The following is a 19,098-nucleotide window of genomic DNA, read 5'->3' on the forward strand; positions in this document are numbered from 1 at the left end:
TTTGCACAAGCATTTGCCTCACGATAAATATGACTAATTCTAAAGCTAAATGTTTTGGCTAGATTTATACACTTTATCCAGCGGTTGTATAGCGAGTTAGCGACCAGGGCACACTATGATACTGTTTAAAAGCTTGGACAAGAAGGCTAGAGTCTAATTCTAGCCAACTCTTTTCCCCAGCAGTTTGGATGTCAAACATAGCAGTGAAAACCTCAGCTCTATTTATAGAACTCATTAGACCTAACAATTGTTTCTAACATACTGATAACAAACTAATTACCCTAAACAAAAATCTCATGAACATTGCTGAATAGACACACATAACTGAACTGCAGATCCAACACAATGACAAGACTGAACGTTTTGCAAATTGCAACACATCATAGGATAAGAATATTTTCAACTTACTGTCATGTTGCCTGCAGGAATGATTTCTGGCTGCTTTATTCATGCCCACCAACCACTTTTAATCACATCCATGTAATTTATATTAGAGAACCAAAGTAGTGTAACATGCTGCAGACAGAAATTCCCCACTGGCAACATATCCCCAGAAATGTGTTTGCTCTGGACCAATAGGATTGGTCTAAAATACTCGGAAGCCATATGTTAATACTACTACCTAAACAGAACTAGCATGTTAGATGTTTCAACATATACAAATTAACAAGAATATGTTACTTGTTATTATATGCTGACAAGTTTTTTGATAGGGTTTATTTCAGAATCAGGTAACACATTGTACAAGCAGAAAGTAAAGCTACAAACAATAACAATCTAAATAATATCCTAAAATAAGATAATATCATATAAATCTAAACAACATACTAGAGATTTGAAATTAGAAATTTGAATTGTTTCCCAACAATGTGGAGCTAACCTAATGAATTCCCAAACATGCTTTTAACATGTCAGTGTTATGTTGCAGACTTGCAGTTAGCACAAAGTTGAACATAATTGTCATGAAATTAAAAGAGTGATATAAAGGAAAGTATGAATTCCAGTTTTCTTTTCATTGTCTCCTTACAGTTTCTTTCTTATTTTAAACACATGTCTCCACATGAGAAACAGAAGCTTATTGTCGTTTGTATAAGCACTCAGCAGCTCTACAGTATAACTATAACAAGAATTCACATCAAAAAACTTATGTCTAAAGCAAACTGTGCTTCTTAACAACAAGAATGATATCAACAAGATAATAGGAAGCATTGGAATGAAATACATAGTATCAGATACTTCCATTTGTGGAATGAAGCTGTGATCTGCTGAGGATTTTGTTTGCTGAATGAAGCTGGTGATCTGCTGAGGTTTTTATTCGTTGAATGAAACTGTGATCTGCTGAGGTGCTCATTTCTTGAACGAAATTGCGATGCTTTGTGGTGTTTATGTGTTTCCTGAAACTGTGATATGCTGAGGTGTTTATTAGGCTGACTCCCAACCCTTTTAACCCCACGTCCCTCTGACAAGCCACTGCTGCTGCCATTGCTTCAACCTTGATTTTAAACCTTTTCTGGTTTTTGGATCTATTGTTTAGGTAGTGAGAACATCATTGGTCGTAAATCACACACACATGATCTGATGCAGCCCAGACAATTGAGTTGGACATGTAGATGTTGATGCTATCCTTTTTACTTTCATCCTCATCATCACTCACAGTGATATAGAATGTAAGTCTAATAACCAATTATTGCCTTCACCATAGGACCGGATATAACAAAGCTGAAAATGAAGCCCAAATGAGAAGAGTGTGGAGTAGAAGAGAGATCAACAATTATATAATCCTTTGTTGTTTTATACTCCAACCACTCTGGAACGCTTCTTCCTGGATACACATACTTTACCTGATCAGATCCATAAGTACGATCATAATCATCAAAATTTTCATCTGGTGCAGATAAATGTTGGTATGCAAATTTCCTCAAATTAATATGTGCATTTAGTTTAACAGCCTTGAGAGAATCTTCATCCAATTTCAAGCAATTCCAAAACAGAACTTCTTTTCTGTTTTCGTTGAGTTGTTGAGCAACTGATGGAAACAATACAGTCTTCAATGCTGTGCAATCTGTGGCGTCAGAATTTCCAGGGAAGTTGGAAGCTCTGTTAGTGTACAAAGCTCCTTAGACTTGTATACATTCAGATATTGCAGTCTTGTAAGCTTCTTGAAGCTTGAAGGCAAGCTTTCGATGCCACTTTCTCTTAGCTGCAGGATTTTGAGCTTGCTTTGACATCCAAAAGATGAGGTAAATGCATTGACACAAGTGGATGATAAATCTAGTTCAATCATATTCTCTGATGCCACTGAAAATTCCCTTAGCTTTTTGCATGACTCAAGGTTGAGATATCTAAGGGAGCTTAGGTGGTTCTTGCTGGTAATTTTTGTAAGGGAACAATAAGCTACAGACAATCTCTCAAGCCTGTTGAGAGAGAAAATAGATGGAGTCACACTAGTCAACCGAGGACAAAAATTGATATCCAGCACTTCAAGATTTGTGGCTTCTGAAAGGTCTGGCAGCTCCTTCAAGTTTTCAGAACCAGAGACTTTAACTTCTTTTAAATTCACCAAATTCTATGACAAGATAATACAAACGAAGACATATGAGCCTACGTTGTCAATTTTGTAGTACTTGAATCAGGAAAATTATAACAGGAAAACATGTTTGTTTACCTGCACTCCATCCCAAAGTTTTTCCACTTGGTTATGTGACAAGTCTAATATACCAGGTTTTCCACAGAAAAATTCTCTGGCAAGGATTTCAGAGGGTAATGCATCCAAGCAAGATATCTTAGCTCAACTGGGAAAGATTGAAGGCCGCAAGGAAGAAGAGGAAATCCATCTTGATTATATTTGCTAGGAAAATACAAAAATTGTAGTTTGTTCATCTTTTAGTAAATATGTGAGGGCTTAACTGCAGCTTCCTAATTACTGACAAGTCTGCCCTTATGCTTCTTATGGCCTCAGTCCCCTGCCATTACAGTCACAGGAAAACTTAAACATCACTAAAAGCCATTTTTCCCAACAAAATGATTTAAATGTTATAAAAAAACATGTAATAATTAATTTAGGTTTTACCTTGTTATATTTTAATACTTCGTAAGTATCATCGGGATGCATCAATTGGCTACGGTTTCCAGGGTCTACAATTGATTCTAGACGAACAATCTCCGAAGCCTTTTCTTGTATGATATCGTGCATAGATATAACATTATCTTCAGAAATGGTTATAAGAGCTTTATCTTTTAACCTTTCTAACCCAACAGCCACTGAATCATCTTTTTCACTGTCTTTCAATAAAACTTTTATGTGGTCCACTTTCATATTCAATCCCATGAAAAAACATACAAGATCTAAAAGAATCTTTTGTTCTTTGTGATCTAGATCATCATAACTCAATCTCATTGCATTGTAAACTTCCCCAATCTCATTGCATTGTAAACTTCCCCAAAAATGGCATGTTCTTAAGTTTGTCTAGCTGACTTTCCCAAACTTCCTTATCTTTCTCACAAAGAAGATGACCCAAAACTTTAACAACTAATGGTATGCCTTGGAAATAGTTGACCACCCTCTTTAATAGCTTATAATACTCCATATCAAGATGATTTTGGTTAAAGGCATACAAACTCAAAAGCTCAAGTGCTTCACTAGAGTTCAATTCCCCAACATGATATATTGTTGATTTTAGAAAGGTATGAAGAGTAGAGATAAAGGAACTCAGGGTATTTTGTAACTGCAGAAGGCTGTTTTATTGATCTGGAAAGCAAAGTACATTTTTCAAAGAGATACTAGAATATATAACAACATATCAGCATAACAACATATCCTGAAAAAATAGCAACAACTTAAAGAGTCAAACAGTCAACTCTCTTCCTTGACTCTGGAACCGCATACACCAAGCCTCTGCCTCAAGAATTCATATCTAGCTTTAGGAAACGCCTTTGTTAGGATATCAACACTTTGTTCCTCTGTTGTGGAGTAAATTAATTTCACTTCTCCTTCCTTATGTGCCTCCCTGAGAAAATAGAGTTTTATCTTGAAGTGTTTTGTTTTGCCATGAAACATTGGATTATTTGAAATAGAAATTGCAGCTTGATTATCCACAAATATCTGCGTATTGTCCTGTTGTTCCATATGCAAATCTGTCATAAGCTTTCTGATCCAGAGAGCTTGATTTACAACAGCAGTTGCAGCAACATATTCTACTTCTACTGTGGATTGAGCTATTACTTCCTATTTCTTTGAATACCATGAAAAAATTCCAAAACCAAAGCTAAAAAGATAACCTGAAGTACTTCTCATATCGTCAGCACATCCAGCCCAATCACTATCAGAATAACCATGAAGTCTGAAGCTTTTAACATAATGGTATCTTATTCCAAAATCAATTGTGTCCTTAACATATCTAAGAACTCTTTTTGCTGCCTGAAAATGAATTCTACTAGCACAGTTCATGTACCTTGATAACAAGCTTACTGCATGCAAGATGTCAGGCCTTGATGCACTTAAATACATTAGGCAGCCTATAAGGCTCCTATACAGCTTTTCATCCACTTTTTCAGCTCCATCTTCTTTGCAAAACTTCTCCTTTTGATTCATTGGAGTTGCAGCTGGTTTGCACCCAGCCATGTCGAACTTCTGGAGAACTTCATTTGGATATTTTCCTGGCAAAGAAATATTTCATTCTATTTTTGATACACTTGCATACCAAGAAAGAATGTCATCCTTCCAAGGTCTGTCATTTCAAAAGCATCTTTCATTTCTTCCTTGAACTTGTCAATATGCTCCCCGTTGCTTTCCGAAACCAGTAGATCATCAACATATAGAGATACTACAAGTATTTCACCATCAGTCTTCTTCACATATAAAGTAGATTCACTTAAACTTTTTTTGAAGCCTAAGTTCACCAAGTGTGCATCAATTCTGTTATACCATGATCGTGGTGCCTGTTTTAAACCATACAAAGCTTTCCTTAATCGATATACTTTCTCCTCCTGCCCTTGAACAACGAACCCTTCAGGTTGCTCAACAAAAATTTCTTCCTCCAAGTATCCATTTAAGAAGGCTGATTTCACATCCATTTGATGTATAATCCAACCGTTTTATGCAGCAAGAGACATCAACATTCTTATGGTTTCTAGCCTGGCAACTGGGGCAAAAGTCTCTAAAAAATCAACACCAAACACTTGAGCATATCCTTTAACAACAAGCCTTGCCTTGTATTTGTTTACAGAACCATCCGGATTGAGCTTGGTTCTATAAACCCACTTGACACCAATCAATTTCTTGTCATTAGGTCTGTCCACCAATTCCCATGTTTTATTTTTTTCAATCATTATAAGCTCCTCCTTCATTGCATTTATCCATTTCTGATCAGTTGTAGCTTCTTCATATCCCTCAGGCTCCATCACGGCAACATTACACCTCTGGTAGATGTCTAAAAGTGATCTGGTTCCTCTCATGGGTTTTTCATCAACATCTTCATTCTCCTCTTGAAACTCAAACCTCTTATCATTTTTCCAATCCCAACTATCTGACTCCAGAAATTTGACATCCCTTCTGACAATTACTTTGTTGCTTTGTGGTAGGTAGATTCTATAGGCCTTTGAAGTTGAGTTATAACCTACAAAAATTCCAGGTTCTGCTTTCTTGTCAAGTTTGTCTCTCTTTACTTGAGGTATGTAAGAGAAACATAGGCAACCAAATATCTTCATATTTGTTAGCTTTGGTTTGTAGTTGTGCCATGCTTCAAATGGAGTCTTTTTCTACAAAGCTTTTGTTGGCAACCTATTCGGCAAAAAAACTGTTGTGTGTGCAGCCTCTATCCAAAATTCCTTTGGCAGCCCTTTGTCATGAAGTAAACACCTTGTCATCTCCATAATTGTTCGATTTTTCCTCTCGACAACACCATTCTTTTGTGGAGTGTATGGTGCCGTCAATTGATGTTCAATGCCTGCATCTACACAAAACTTGTTAAATTTTTCAAAGGTATATTCAGTTCCATTATCGAACCTGATCACCTGCATCTTGCATCCACTTTGAGTTTCAACCCAAGCTTTAAACTTCACAAAGATGTCAGTAACATTAGATTTAAACTTCATAGAATAAATCCAACACATTCTTGAATAATCATCAATGAATGCAATATAATACTTACTGCCATTCAATGATGGTGTTTTCATGGGTCCTCCCACATCTGTGTGTACTAACTGCAGCTTTTGTGAAGCCCTCCAAGTCTTGTTTTGTTGAAAAGGAAGTCTGGTTTGCTTTCCATATTGGCAAACAACACATTTTGGAGGTAAATCTTCTAATTCTGGCATATCTTTCACTATGTTGTTCTTTTTCATGAAAAGTAGTGCAACATGGTGAAAGTGCCCCCAATCTCTTGTGCCAAAGCATTGTATTATCATCCTCTTTATGTACAGTTGCTTGCTGTGACACCCTCTACCCCGACATATATATAAATAAATAAAATATATTGGTAAACAAAAATCAAATGGGTAAAAGGTTCACATTCATTTCAATTACCAAATAAACTCATTAAAATTATATTCGGCTCAAAATAAGGCCGTCAATACAAAAATATTTTGTTAAATCAGTGAGGTGAAATAAAATAGACTAACATCATAAAATTAACATAAAAACTTATATCCCAATGTCACATCTTATCAGAGCGTTGTGTCCCGACGTCCTTCAGCACAATATTCCTTAAAGCAGTTCACCTAGTCATCTGCTCCCCCGAACACAAAGTTCAAGATCATCACAGGATCCAAACACAAACAACAAACTGGGAGTAAGTTATCACATTCCTAACTAATAGAGAAACAAGACAACTAGATATACATATCATATAAACCAAATAAAACTTACTTACATGTAATTCACGTAATTCCACCACTTTGTCATTCAAAGTTCACTTTTCATCCATCAATTACACTTTTCAATCATCAATCACATTACACAAGAATCACACGCTCTGATCAAGACATAATAACACCTCAATTTCATAATAAACAATTAGCAAGCGCATGAGACAATTATGCTAAGACTCAAGCCTACATGCAATGTGGTACCATGTCAGTGAAAAACCACCCCGGGGCGCTTAGGAGTACATAACAAGACACACCACACAATGAGTTTGCCAGGTCACTCTCACTAAGTAAAATCATAGGGAGACCAGTCCGGGTCACGATGTTTTGCGAGAATGCTCCAACCATATGGGATCAGCATAGGCTTAAAGGAGCACTCAAACCCGATGACCCCCAAGGCCTACACTCCGAAGAGTCCGTCAGGGCCTCTCCCTCCTGATTCAGGTCCAACCCCTAAAATCATTTTAGCACACAGACACTGCTAGTGAATTATACAATACCCACGACCTCACACTCGTGTCTTAAACACGTACAACATATTGCGCTACAATTTAACACTGGTTCCTAAATAGGAACCTACACTTTCTCTTTAACACTGGTTCCTAAATAGGAAACCTACATTTTCTCTTTAACACTGCGCATTTACACTTTTCTCAAGATAACACTGGTCGGGTTATTGTACAATTCACAGCTTACAACACAAATAATGTCACATCAAGAATTAATCACACATTTATTCACAACCAAAACTCATTCACAATTTCACATCTCATAATGTCACAATCCACCATCACATGTTTTCACGTATCTCACAATTCAACACCTATTCTGGTACGAAAATTGACCAAGAGGAGTTGAAAATCAACACAAGTGACATTCAAAGGGAAGTTAATGGCGTGGGGGCTGTTTGGAATCCTCATCAAGGGCTGAGTTTAATTACTTGGCTATTTTAAGCATTTTCATCAGTTAAGACAAATAAAATTCAGCCATTCAAAACCTTTCCAAGATGGTTACAAAAGAAGCATAAATGGGACATTCAAGGCCTTAAATAGGCGTGTGGCTAATTATGGAAAAGGAATATCATGAGCTGATTGCATTAAGTCATTAATTGCATTTTATTACTAGTTTTATTGTGTTTAATTAGGCCTTAATTGCATTTTATTACTAGTTTTATTGTGTTTAATTAGGCCTTACTGTTTTTCGGCCATATATGGATGTAATTTGATCATTTGCAGATCATTCAATAAACAAGAACAATTCAGTCCAATTAGAAATTGTGTTTACATTTTCGCCCGATTATTTACAAGCGTCGTCTTGAAAATAGTCCGATTAGCTCAATTGGTGTTGAGTGCTAATCTCGTATTAAGCTATTGGTGTAGTTTAATATTGCTTATTTTTCCTTGCTGATTTTCGTAAAAACCCAAACACACAAATACCAAAAATACTTAAAGGAATTCGACTAATAAGGGTGGTACCTAGTACCTTCGTTATTGGTTGTTTGCTTCCGTTACCACACTCTGATTTCGTATCATTAGTGGTATCAGAGCACGGTTCTGATTCCGTGTTACGTGACAACAATGGATTTCAACAGTGATGATTTCATGGACAAATTGCGTGAAGCCTTAAGGAACGTTGACTTGAGAGATGAACGATGGAGGCCTAGAAGGGGTGAACCACGTCCAAACGTGGATGAGTTCAAAATCACCGAACTACCTGAATTTAATGGTAGTGCAGACCCGGAGGTTTATCTAGAATGGGAGCGCAAGATTGATAGAATGTTTGACTTCAAGGATCTTGATGATGAGAAACGTTGCAAATATGCTATCCTGAAACTTAGCAAAAGTGCATCGTTGTGGTATGAGGGATTGAAGGCTAGAAGGACACGAGATGGAAAGGAGAAAATCCACTCTTGGGAGTCCTTGAAGAAGAAGTTGCGCAAGAGATATGTACCATCAAATCACCGACTGAATTTGTATAAAAAGATTGCAGATTTGGTGCAAGGCAAAATGAGTGTTACTGAATACATTGATGAGTTTGAGAACCTATGCCTAATGGGTGAAGTGGAGGAAAATGAAGAGCAAAAAATGAGCCGTTTCCTTCGTGGGCTGAATAAGAACATAGCTTTTGCTGTTGAGCTATGTAACTACACAGATTTCACCACTTTGTGCACCTTGTGTTTGAAGATTGAAAATCAAAACAAGAGTAGATATAATGCTGGGAGTTCTAGTGGTTGGTCCAAGGGAGGTGTGTCGGGTAGTGCAAATCCAGCCCCTAGCACTAAACCAATGGAGAATCAACCGAAACAAAGTGAGGCCGCTCCTAAACAACCCATTGCCACGGCCAAGGAGACTAATCTGTCAAAGGTTAGGTGTTTCAAGTGTCAAGGCTTTGGACACTTTGCTAGGGCTTGTCCTAATCAACGAGTTGTGACCCTCCGAGAAGCAATTAGCATGCGTGATGGAGTTGAAATTGTTGAAGATGATGATGATGAGGTAGAAGTATATGGACCTCCCATGTATGATACCTTGATGCTAAGAACTTTGCAAGTCAAGGCTGTACCCGTGGAAGGAGATCAAAGAAATCAAATCTTCTACACTAAGGGTCAAGTGAAAGATAAGTGGTGTAGTATCATTGTGGATGGAGGTAGTTGTACCAATGCGGTTTCAACTGAAATGGTGTCTAAATTAGGATTGCTCACAACAAAACATCCTAAGCCTTATGCGCTACATTGGTTGGACAATGGAAGTAGCATAAATGTTACAAGGCAGACGCGTGTGGGATTAACCATGGGATCTTATGTTGATGAAATCTTGTGTGATGTGGTACCTATGGATGCAAGTCACATACTCTTGGGACGCCCTTGGCAATTTGATAGGGATGTGACGCATAGAGGAAGGTCCAATGAGCATGAATTGAACTTCAATGGCAAGAGGATTGTGTTGAAACCAATGGCATCAAATGAAGTCCGTTCCATGATTACAAAAAGAGGTAAAAAGCCTAGTCTCACTATGTTTGCTACTGAAAATGAAGTGAAGGATGCTATTGATAATGGTGAATTAGTCTACGTGTTGGTTGCAAAGAATGCTAGACAAGACGATGTAGAGACTCCTTTTAAACAACAATTGGAGGCTATTTTGGGTGAGTATGAAGATGTGTTTCCAAGTGAACTACCAAAGGGTTTGCCACCTATCCGTGGGATTGAGCATCAAATTGATCTAATTCCGGGAGTTCCATTACCAAACAAGGCTGCATATAGGTGTAATCCGGAGGAGACAAAGGAGTTGCAACGGCAAATTGAAGAATTGATAAGCATGGGTTATGTGCGTGAATCAATGAGTCCATGTGCTGTTCCGACATTGTTGGTTCCTAAGAAGGATGGTTCATGGAGAATGTGTATTGATAGTAGGGCAGTGAACAACATAACCATCAAATATCGTTTTCCCATTCCAAGACTAGATGATATGCTTGATGAGTTACATGGATCGGTTATCTTCTCAAAAATTGATCTAAGGAGTGGATATCACCAAATCAGAATGCGTGAAGGTGATGAATGGAAGACGGCATTCAAGACTAAGCATGGTCTATATGAATGGCTAGTTATGCCATTTGGGCTCACAAATGCACCTAGCACCTTTATGAGGCTCATGAACGAAGTACTCAAGCCTTTTTTGGGTAAGTTTGTTGTTGTTTATCTTGATGACATATTGGTGTATAGCAAATCTATAGAGGAGCATTTCACTCATTTGAAACAAATATTTGAGACCCTAAGAGCACAAAAACTCTATGGGAAGAAGGAAAAGTGTGATTTCTTGGTTGAAAGCGTGGTGTTTCTTGGATATGTGGTGTCTAAAGATGGAGTATCCGTTGATCAAACAAAAGTGGATGCTATCAAGACTTGGCCGAGCCCTACAACAGTTTCGGAGGTGAGATCTTTCCTTGGTCTTGCATCATTTTATCGACGCTTTATCCAGAATTTTAGCACTATAGCAAGTCCTATGACCGAATGTTTGAAGAAGGGTGCGTTTGGGTGGAATGAACAAGCACAAAAGGCTTTTGAATTGATTAAGTTAAAGCTTTGTGAAGCTCCTGTTTTAGCTTTACCCGATTTTACTCAACCATTTGAAGTTGAATGTGATGCTAGTGGAGTTGGCATTGGGGCTGTTTTGATACAAAACAAAAGGCCTATAGCTTATTTCTCGGAGAAATTGGGAGGAGCCAGATTGAACTATTGCACCTATGACAAAGAGTTCTATGCCATTGTGAGAGCTCTTGATCATTGGAATCATTATTTGCGTTCTAATCACTTTATATTGCATTCAGATCATGAGTCATTGAAGTATATCAATGGGCAGCAGAAGTTGAGTCCAAGGCATGCTAAATGGGTTGAATTTCTTCAATCTTTTAATTTCTCTTCAAAATACAAGGATGGTAAGAGTAATGTGGTGGCTGATGCACTTTCAAGGAGGTATGCTTTAATTTCAATTCTTGAAACTCGTTTACTTGGTTTTGAGACTTTGAAAGATTATTATAAAGAAGATGTGGATTTTGGTGAAATATACTCTAATTGTGAGAATGGAGCATTTGGAAAGTATATCGTGCAAGATGGATTTTTATTCAAGGAGAATCGGCTTTGCATCCCAAGGCATTCAATTCGTGAGTTACTAGTTCGTGAAGCTCATGGTGGAGGTTTGGCTGGTCATTTTGGCATTACAAAGACCTTGGAGATTTTGAAGGAACACTTTCATTGGCCAAAGATGTTAGGAGATGTGCAAAAAGTCATTAGCAGGTGTGTTACTTGTCACATGGCAAAGAGTTCTTTCAAACCAGGGGCGTATACTCCCTTGCCAACGCCTAGTGGTCCTTGGATGGATGTGAGTATGGATTTCATTGTGGCTTTGCCCCGAACACAGCGAGGTAAAGATGCTATTATGGTGGTTGTGGATAGGTTTTCAAAGATGGCACACTTTGTAGCTTGTCACAAAACCGATGATGCTAGTAATGTTGCTGATTTGTACTTTTGTGAGATTGTGCGTTTACATGGAGTTCCTAAAACTATTGTTTCCGATCGTGATTCAAAGTTTTTAAGTTATTTTTGGAACACATTATGGAGGAAAGTAGGTACTAAGTTGCTGTTTAGTACTTCCCATCACCCTCAAACCGATGGACAAACCGAGGTGACTAATAGAACTCTTGGTACTTTGCTGCGTGGTTTGGTTAGTAAGACTCAAAAGGATTGGGACTTGAAGCTAGCCCATGCTGAATTTGCTTACAACCGGTCCCCTACATATGCTACTAATCATTCTCCTTTTGAAGTTGTTTATGGTGTGAATCCTTACTTGCCATTGGATTTGATAGTTATGCCAAAAGAGGAGTTAGTTCATCCAGATGCAGAGGCCAAACTCAAAGCAATGATCAAGCTACATAATCAAGTGCAAGAAAGAATCAAGGCCGTGAATGAAGTTTATAAGCAAAGGTCCAAGAATAAGAAGCCTAAGTTATTCAATGAAGGTGATCTTGTGTGGGTCCATTTGAGAAAAGAAAGATTCCCAAGCAAGAGAAAGAATAAGCTCATGCCTAGAGCGGATGGTCCTTTCAAAGTTATATCAAAGATCAATGACAATGCATACAAGATTGATTTGCCCGAAGAATATGGAGTACATGCTACTTTCAATGTTGGAGATCTCTCACCGTATTTAGATGATGATGGTATTCAAGAATTGAGGGCAATTCCTTTCAAAGGGGGAGGGGATGGTACGAAAATTGACCAAGAGGAGTTGAAAATCAACACAAGTGACATTCAAAGGGAAGTTAATGGCGTGGGGGCTGTTTGGAATCCTCATCAAGGGCTGAGTTTAATTACTTGGCTATTTTAAGCATTTTCATCAGTTAAGACAAATAAAATTCAGCCATTCAAAACCTTTCCAAGATGGTTACAAAAGAAGCATAAATGGGACATTCAAGGCCTTAAATAGGCGTGTGGCTAATTATGGAAAAGGAATATCATGAGCTGATTGCATTAAGTCATTAATTGCATTTTATTACTAGTTTTATTGTGTTTAATTAGGCCTTAATTGCATTTTATTACTAGTTTTATTGTGTTTAATTAGGCCTTACTGTTTTTCGGCCATATATGGATGTAATTTGATCATTTGCAGATCATTCAATAAACAAGAACAATTCAGTCCAATTAGAAATTGTGTTTACATTTTCGCCCGATTATTTACAAGCGTCGTCTTGAAAATAGTCCGATTAGCTCAATTGGTGTTGAGTGCTAATCTCGTATTAAGCTATTGGTGTAGTTTAATATTGCTTATTTTTCCTTGCTGATTTTCGTAAAAACCCAAACACACAAATACCAAAAATACTTAAAGGAATTCGACTAATAAGGGTGGTACCTAGTACCTTCGTTATTGGTTGTTTGCTTCCGTTACCACACTCTGATTTCGTATCATATTCTACTTTACACTTTTACTCAATCTCAATAACATTATTATAATCACAAGGCAACATATTATTCCATAATTCATCACATATTTCATTTATAAGCACTGCTCATGAACTATACAATACCACGACCTCACACTCATGTTTCAAACATATTTAACACAATTGCGCTACAATTTAACACTGATTCCTAACTAGGAACCTACACTTTCTCTTTAACATTGCGCATAAACACTGGTCGGGTTATTGTATAATTCATAGCTCACGATATAATTAATGTAACATCAAGTGTTAAACACATTCACTTATTTACAATCGAATATCATGTCCACACTTTAACATCTCATAACATCACATCAACCATCTCATAACATTCCTAATGATATTCATAAGGTACAACATACACATGTTCATCAAATTTAACCATAATATTCTCAAACTCCAACGCTTAATAATTTTTGGAATCATACTATAACACTCTACAATATTATTTACATAAATTATTAATATAAATAACAACCTCTATATATATATAAGCTAGCATACATCATATTGAATCACAAATTACAAAGTAAGCTTTCAATGCACAAATTCTAAATAATTATATGAACACTTTGGTCAATTTCAATTATGATATTAACTTTTTAAATTATATATAAAAACCTAAACAACAAGAAAAAAGAGAAAATACAAAATCAATATCTCTCTCTAAATTTCTCCTTTATTTCATCAATTCATATTAATTAGAAAAAGTACTCGATTTATAGGGTTTACGCTCAACACAATAGCATATCAATTCCACAACAATTGGTCTGTCAAACATATATAATTCACTGTAATAATTATAAGGATAAAATGAAAATTGCAAAAACACCCCAAAACTCATTTCAATTGATATCTCTAAGGATCCCTACACATGTTCTCACTAATTCCCAATTGTGAATAACTCATCCCTTACCTCTAAGCGGACTCACGTGTCTTCAGCCAGCGATAACAGCATTTCTAGCGGTTCTCTGAGATTCCTCCAATTTTTTTCCTCTATCTGCTCCGATAGAATTCCTAAACGTCAAAGAGACAGAGAAGGGATTGAAGCCTCCACTTGTACTGTTACTATGCGATTTATTTTTCTCCCTCCACAAATATTATCTCGCAAATCCCAACGGTGAAAGCGTTTGAAATTGAATTTCGAACAAGATATCCAAATTTCATAAAAGTCCAACGGTTAACGAAACCGGGATCGTAGTTTTACCGAGACAGCTCTGGGTTTCTGCGGGAAAGGAAAATGCTACAATGCGAGGGGTATTTCTCTTAGCTCAGACATAATATCGAAATTCTCAACGGTGAGAATGCTCATAATTGGGTTTCGAACGTGGTACTCAAATTTCACGACGATCCAACGGTGAAAGAGTCCGAGATCGTCGTTTTTCTGAGACAGGTTAGGTGGCCTGCGGGAAAAAGAGAGGGTTTTGGGAGAAGAGAGAAGAAACAACATTGTGAGGCAGAGGAGGCTGAGGAGTCAGTCTGAAAATTGACCTAGCATGTTGTTATTTATAGCTAGGGGCATTTATGACCTATTGTTTACTCTATTTATTTATTTATTATTTTATAAAAACAAACTTTATTTTATTCTCTATCAAACAATTAAATAAAATACCTTTTTTATTTTCTCTCAAATCATTATTTTAATTAATAATTATATCTCCTTATTTATTTATTTATAAAATCTCATCATTTATTTTAAACTCTATTTATTTATAAATAACAATCCTTTTTAATCTAGTTTACAAAAATTGGGATATTACACTTGCTGCTCCTCATTCATCAAGTCCTAGGCAAAACTCTTGCCTTTCATTTGAACTTTGATCATTTCTATGTTGTTTGCATCTTTAATCACACAGTTTTTGTCCTCAAACAACACCTTATATCCTTTCTCCAGCAGTTGAGTAACACTTAAAAGGTTTTAATTAATTTCAGGGACATATAATACATCAGAAATTAATTTCAAACCTGAGTGGCCTTCAATTGCAACCGTTCCCTTGCCTTTTACTGCAATGAGTGCTCCATTTCCAATTTTGACTTTGGAAATATTTGTCTCATCCAATTCTTTGAAAAGCTCACGATCATAAGTCATGTGGTTTGTGCAACCACTGTCTATAAGCCAGCTCTCCGTAGTTGTGTTGGTTGCAAAGCATGATGCTACAAACAACTGCTCCTCCACAAGCTGATCTTCAAGAGCCTTGGCTTCTCCTTGTTGTTGTTGTTAAGTCTTGCATATTCTTTCCACATGTCCTAATGACCACACTTGTGGCATTTTATGTCTGGCCTCCACCAACACCTTTTGTGTGGGTGATTATTTTTTTTGCAATAAGGACAAGGTGAAAAGACACGTGTATTGCTGCTTTGGCCATTTTTGTTGTTGCTCTGCTTCTTCTTGTTATTTAATTTTTCCTCCTTTGTAATTCTGTGATCTGGCCTGAAAGGCACCCTCAACAAACCCTTCTTGTCTCAAACCTCCTTTGTTCTTGTGCATGTAGTGCATTCAACAATTCTGCCAATGTAATGCTTGACAAATCCCTTGAATTCTCCAGAGATGCAATTGTGGCTTCAAACTTTTCAGGTATTGTGACTAGAATTTTTTGAACAATTCTAGCGTTTGAAAATTCAGTACCTAGGAGCCTTACATTATTGACTATGCCAAGAAGCCTGCCAAAGTATTCCTTAATCGTTTCTGATTCCTTCATTCTCTGCATCTCAAATTCTCGGATAAAATTCAGCACCTGCATACCTTTAACCTTTTCATTTCCTTCATACTCTTGTTTCAAAAAATCTCAAATCTGATTGGCTGTTTTTAGTGTCATTATTCTGGCTAGAATGGTGGATGAAACTGTTGCAAGCAAAGTTGCTTTTGCTTTTGACTTTCTCTGCCTCCTTTCTTTGTGATTTTTGATTCGACCAACTGTTGGATTGTTCGACAAGGGTTCGACTTCGTACACATCTTCATCAGCTTCCCACAAATCACCTGCTTTGAGATATGCTTCCATTCTAAAAGCCCAGAGATGATAACTTTTACCATCAAACAACGGAAGTGTAAGTGGAATGGATGAACCTTCTGGATTTATTCTGACCAGGTTATGTGTTTATGTTTTAAATATGTATGGGCTCTCTCAATCTCTCAGATCCCTTAGAATAAGGCTTAGCATACCAATTTATTGTTTTTAGAAAGGTATGAAGAATAAAGATAAAGAAACTCATGGTATTTTATAACTGCAGAAGACTGATCTAGAAAACAAAATACATTTTTTCAAAGAGATACTAATATATATATATATATATATATATATAAACTCCTAGGATGGTAACAACTTAAAAACAGCATAACTGCATAACAACATATTCTAAAAAATTAGCAACAACTTAAAAAATCTATTTCAAGAGTCAAACAATCAACTTTATTAGTAGTAAGTACTTGTTTATCTGTAGTTGTTATAATGATTCTACTACCTCGTCTAAACCAATTAAGGTTTCCAATTAATTTTTCTAGTAAATCTGAATCATTCACATCATCAAGAACAATTAAAACCTTCACACGACCAATCTTTCTCTTAACATAATTTGACAACCCATGCACTATGTTCATTTTCACATTTTCTCCAAGTGTTGTGTTGCAGAAAAAAGTTTTGCTTTAAAGAAATTGTTCCATGTCTTCTTGATTCTTCCTCTTCATTTTCCAAAAAATAATAACCATCATATTCGGAATATAGCTTTTTAAACATTTCTTCTGCAATGGTTGTCTTTCCAATATCGCCCATACCCCAAATTCCAATAACAGACATATTTGGATTCTTGGTGTAACAATGACTGTAAATCTATAATTGGTTTATCGATTCCTATATTTCCTTTTATGTTGAGTGGATGCTTATCCAAACTCATCAACACAAGATTGACGATGTTGATGATTTCTCCAAGAAGCTCAGATTCAGTCCTATAAAATAGAAATAAAGATTGAAAATGAAATACATCGTTCATATATTATTATATTGTTTAATTTAATATCTTAATAACTGGAACAAGTCATTTTATTTAATCACTCATAACTTTTTGTATTATATGGGAAATAAATTAACACCATCATCTCTATGTGAAATAACATACTTTTTAACATGTTTTTGACACACTCCCTAGCTAAAATCTATGTGAGACCTGCTCTCTAGCATTATTCTCGCATTTTCATAACCGAGTTCTGATATGAAATAAACAACATTTTTGTAACTTTGTTTTCCTTCCTAGCTCATTTACACCATTGATTGTACATGACTCTCTCCGTGTTTCTTATTAATCTAAATCACCAGACACCTGACTTGTACTGTAGTGTGTTGGCATGGTTGTTGTGGTCCTTTACGATATATTGCTTCTATGTAAGCCACGATAGTTTTGCTTCTTTGACAAGTGGTTATTATATTTTTAGGATGTTCAAATTACTGAAAAAACTTTGCAAATCTAAAAGTACACGTTTTGAATTTTTTAATTTTTTTTTTCAAATTATATTTTGGTGATAGTTAGGAGAGGGTGAGCCTTGGCACAACCTGACTTTGTGATATGGAGGGCACAAGTTCAAATAGTGGACCAATGAAAAGTTAAATTTGTATTTTGACAAAATCAGTAGTAGAACTTAGGCACAACACAGGCTTGCCAATAATTTGTGTACTCAGGCACAACATACTTGCCCGAAGCTATTAACAATAAGTTTAAAAGTTATATAGTGTCAAACTAACCTTAAGTTTTAGATCCTATTAGCTGCATAACTGGAGTAGTGATGATAAGTAAGGATTAAAATAGTCAAAGTACGAAAAGTATGGACGAAAAAACAGTTAAGGGACAAAAATAGAAACAAAAATTCCAAAAAAACAAAAATAGAAATTTTAAAAAATTTAAGGACTAAAAATATTTACCCTAAAATCTTTCTAGTAATTTGTTTACTTATGCACAATAGAATTGCAAGAAGTTATTAACATCCTATGCTTGTTCTATAGTAATGCCATCAGAATTGTGATTTGAATTAATTCCATAAATATTTTCATGTTAGAAATTCAATTAGATTGTATTAGCTCAATTGATTGGAAAGTTTGTGATGGGGTTTCTACACCTATGACTGAACTTCTTTCGCTTTCCTTCCTCTTTAAGAGGGATTCCATAAGAAATCTTAAAACCACTATACCTTTTTTTGTATCATTCTGAAATTTGAATATATTTAATTGTAATACTTGGATCAAATTTTACCAAGAGCCAGTTATAGTTTGACTAATTAGACTTTGAACCCGTGCCATGCACGTTTTTTTTTTATATTTTTAAATTATATATATATATATATATATATATATATAATTTTATATTTATTTATTTATATAAATATATATTTTTAAATATTTACTATTATGTTAAACACAATTATATTACCAATGAGAAAGTTGATTGATTATATTTTTAATTTAGATAATTTTATCTTAAAAATTAATTATATTAAAATTTATTGTAATTTTTTGTTCATTCAAATAAATATGGTGATGCCAATATCTTTTGAAAAATAGATGTACATAAATAAAGTTATTCACTTTAAATATTTCTAGTGGTAAAAAATATATATAAATATTAAAATTGAAAAATAATGTTAAATATTATATTTTTAATGAACATATGTTTTCTTTAAACTTATTAAGTCTATTAAATTTTATTATAATTTATTTTTATTAATGCAATACCAATATGAAATATAGAAATTAAAGAATAATATATATA

General features: G+C 35.6%; 1 pseudogene; it reads right to left on the minus strand.

The window, feature by feature from the left end:
• Window positions 1-960: 960 nt before the first annotated feature.
• LOC114406060 lies at window positions 961-17,292 on the minus strand (annotated as a pseudogene).
• Between the last annotated feature and the right edge of the window lie 1,806 nt (window positions 17,293-19,098).

This window comes from Glycine soja, chromosome 3 (genome assembly GCF_004193775.1).
Source record: "Glycine soja cultivar W05 chromosome 3, ASM419377v2, whole genome shotgun sequence".
Taxonomy (NCBI): domain Eukaryota; kingdom Viridiplantae; phylum Streptophyta; class Magnoliopsida; order Fabales; family Fabaceae; genus Glycine; species Glycine soja.